Source organism: Pinus tabuliformis, chromosome 3_2 (assembly GCF_031772625.1).
Source record: "Pinus tabuliformis cultivar Carrire ecotype Pingquan chromosome 3_2, CPIR1, whole genome shotgun sequence".
NCBI classification, from domain to species: domain Eukaryota; kingdom Viridiplantae; phylum Streptophyta; class Pinopsida; order Pinales; family Pinaceae; genus Pinus; species Pinus tabuliformis.
In genome coordinates, this window is record NC_142302.1 from 195,427,592 (window position 1) to 195,431,950 (window position 4,359).

A 4,359-nucleotide genomic window follows, 5' to 3' on the forward strand; every position below is an offset into this window, starting at 1 on the left:
AATGGCAGAGATAGTTTGCTAAGTGGATGATCATGGAATGTTCCAGAAACTTCTCCTATGACACTTGCCTCTTTGAATTCACCCAGGCATGAGTAAGAGATCAATGAAATCTCCAAGTGGAACCAAGAACAATCAGTGGAATGACACTAATCAAAAACCCAGAGCTAACTCACACCCTTTCAAGACATCTATAAATGGATCCCTCATCTCAGAGATCTAAAGGCTGGAATTTTGTAATTTGTAAGGACGTGTTGTTGGTTTATCTATGAGAAGAGACATTCTATTGTTGGGTGATCTTGTTTTTCATGAGGTGAAGAAGGCTTCTATGCTCGGAGGATGATGCTGGATCAGACAGCTGGGCTGTAATCCTCTCTTCTACTATTAATAAAGTTCTTTGAGTTTTCCTCCATATAATCGTGTATTTGTGAATCTTATTATTTATGAATGCAATTGTATGGTCATGTGTTTCTGATTCTGCCTTGTTTATGATGTTTTGGATAGAGATGCTTTGATGGTTTTCTGTTAATTTGACTCTACAGGTACTCTTTAGAGCGAGACAAGTAGGAGAGGAGTGGCAAATTCTATCAAGGGAAAGAGAAATCAAGCTAGGATCAAAGCAGAAGATCCAAGTTGGTCCCCTTTTCTTCCCTCTTATCTATTACACTTAAAGGAAATCTTGAATTGATTTGATTGTATGTTTCTAAGATAGCTACCCATCTTAGTGGGACTAGCAGTTCGAATAGACACTAGTTTTCCCTGAAACAAAATGGCGACTCCACTGGGGATCAAATAGTTTGTTTGTTTGTTATTGTTGTTTGCTTTATAAACTACAGACGAAGCCTGAAGTTAGCTAGCTAGCCTTTGAAATTCCTTTGCCATGCAATTGTGAAGTAGATGAATGCTGCTTCAGTAAATCTTTGGGTTGGTTTATGAACTGAACATCTGACTTACAAGCATTCTAAGTGCCCTTGTGGTAGCTCATAACCTCATAAGATCATACCCCTATACTTTTTTTTTACTGTCCATCATAACTCAGCCTAAATCACTGAACTTAGCTGCAAATTTTGAGTAAAAACCAAGTTCAGTTTCACTCCCTGGTCCATAGCACTGTCTGTAATTGGGTAGCCTGTATGCATTGCACCTCCCGTGTGTTGCAGGTGAGATGCATCCTTGTTTCCCTGTGTTGCAGGTGCGATGATTGAGCGATAATGTTTCTCTCTCTGAAAGTTGGTTTTTCCTCCTTGTTTTCAACTCTATTCAGTAGTTTTATTGTTCATGATTAGTATCTTCTTGCTGAAATCTTCTTCCTTCACATATTTCAGCCTCCATTAGTTAGGAATTGTAAAAAAAATTGTGTATTTGTGAATCATTTACAGTATTCCTTTGTCAAAAATAGCTTAATCGAATTGTCATTTTTTATGCAAGTGTCGTAATTGTCATTTTGATTCAAAAGAAGAGTGTCATAAAGTCTTCCTCTTCTAGATAGTTGATTATACTTTTTTCATTGTACTTGATTTGAGTTATTAGTATTTGAGGTGTCGAAAACAGTTTTCAATTCGAAATCGAAAAGTGTCATCTTAGTCTTCCTTTTGTTTTGAAAAGAAATTGTCAAAATGTCGCTTTAAAAGAAAATAGTTCAGATCTGTACTTAGCTTTCCTTTTTGGCATTCACACATTAAGGAAGCGAAAAACAAATACATGCATGTGCATTTTCATTTTGACTGCATGGGGAATTTGATTTAGGAAAGTGCATTTAGTGTGTGCTCTATCCTCTCTGCTGAAAGAAAAAATCATACTCTTCTTTCCTTTGTAGCTAGGATTTTCATTACTAAAATAAAATAAACGATTGTTTATCATTTTAGATTACATATTTAGGAATTTCACATCTACATCATGCGATGAACCTTGAAAGGCAAACTTTTAAGAAAGATCAACTCTAAAATAAATCTCAATGAACATAAAAACGCTTTGGAACCTAACACAACACATCTAGAAGTCTAGGCTAGAGACGTGTTTCAGCGTCGTAAAACCTAGTAACTATCGTTTTCATCAAAAGTTGGGTGATTCCTCCTCTTTGATACGACAAGTGCCAGTATGGACTTGTGCTCCCCATACCGTCGAGTATATATTGGGAGACCACAATAGGCTGATATACTTTATCCTTAGGAAGCTATGTCTACCGTCCTATCAATCGCAATGCACTGAACACAGCATTCAGGAAGATTGACTGCCATACATAAGTCCTTGGTAATTTCTCTATCATTTATCACTAAGGTGTATTTTGCAGTTTTGTGATCGGTTTGGTAATCCCTCTGTCTATATCTACAGAGTAGTCACTTTAGTTCCCTTTCGACTCCTTAAAGAAAAGGTCCATCTGAGCACTTGTCACTTCAGGCTCATTAAAAATTGAAGGCAACTAGAGTCACCTTTAGCTTTTTCTCGACTCTTAAAAATTGGAAAAGCAAAGTTGTGTCAAAGTGTCTTAAAATTTATTTGAATCGAAAAAACTTTTTCCCCCTTTAATTTTGAGTTGATCAAGTAATCCGTAATCATGGAAGAAAGTCAATCAAAACCCCGTCGTTCACAGAGACTAGCGAGTCAACCATCTTTGACCCCAGAGACAAAACCATCCCAGGAAAAACGGTCTCATTTAACTTGTGTTTCAACATCGTTAGAGGCTATAGTTACTCCAATAATTTCTGGTACATCTACCTTTACAGAAAAAGCTCCATAGTTACAAGAGGACATTAGAACTGATCCTAGTGTAACAGTAGGCACTTTTAAACTAGAGACAGCACCATCTAGAGTTGAACCAGAGACTGAAGTTCACTTACCTGAACATCTGGAAGTTGAATTCTAGAATTCAGAAGGTGCCACTCCTCCAGTATCTGTTACTACAGAAGCTATACCTTCTTCGGCTCCAGAAATATTTTACGAACCTGACAGTCTACCTCTTCCACCTAGACTGATTGCCATAGAAGAGATAGTAGAGGATCTTCCATCCAGTACTCCATTGCATTTTGGAACTGGGATCCACTTATATCCTTCTGCTACAGAAGTTAGTTCTTTTAATCATCCTTCATTGCAAGTTCCTGTCGAATCGCTAGGAAATCTTTTGGATAGACTAAATATGTATGAGCAGCCATCAAAATCTAGGACTGTGTCAACTAACATAGCTACGGTGGAACTTCCTACAGCTATTCCTACAATGTTTGCTAGTATACCATCTATCCCGACTAGTTATCAACAACAAGCCAGAGTCCACTCAAGGACTGTTTCGATGACATGGTTTGTTCCTATTCCTTCATTCGGAATCTCATCTGGTATTTCTTATGTTGAAACTCAAAAAGTTGATCCAATATGTCTTCAAAGGCTCATCTACCCTTTAAGTACTAGATTGCCACCATATGGGGGGTAGTATGCCTTTTCATTGTTCCCTCCTGGAGAACAACCATATGAGAATTTACAACAAAATTCAGGTCAAACTGGAATTACATCCAGCAGTTAGGTACCAATACTACCTCAACAAGCAAGGGTTGTATATTCAATGCAACCAGTCCAACCTGTGTCGAATATTCCCACTACACCTACTATTGTGACTATATCGCAAGTATAAGCGCTACCTGTTGTCTATCAACCTCAAGTTTCTCAAGTTGCAATACAATAGCCTCTCGTCTCCGCGATTCAATCACAAGCTCAAGTTAGTGCCTCATTACTTAGAACGACTCAGGATCAAACAGGTACTATCACTCTGCATCTTAGTCAATCATCCAGTCTTGGACAACGGCATATGGTCCAACAACCATGGCTGGTGCAATATCAACAACCGCAATTCCAACAATCATACCAAGGACCTAAGCAACAAGGTTTTGTAATTAATGGGAAACCGCATTTCCAAAACGGTTATCAACAACCATACTATAATGGTTATGCTCATCAACCTTATCAAAGTTACCAGCATCAAATACATTATGCTGGTATGCAAAGACCTATTGCTCAGGCGATTCCATCTTATCCTGAGTATGCTTCGCCTAACCTGAATCAACAGTTGCCTTTTGTAGCAACTCTAGAATTACCAGATCTAAACCGACTGATGAATGATCGAATTGCTTACACCCCTTGGTGGTCAGCGATTCCTCACAAACTTCCCTCTGATATTCCTAAATTCAATGGAAATCCAAGTGAAGATCCATCGAATCATGTAATGACATTCCATTTGTGGTGCTCATCTAACACCCTGAATGATGATTCGATTAGGCTTCGCCTATTTCAATGAACGCTAACTGGTCCGGCAGCAAAATGGTATATTGAATTGCCTAGAGCTTCATTTGATAACTTCAACACCCTTGCCACTACCTT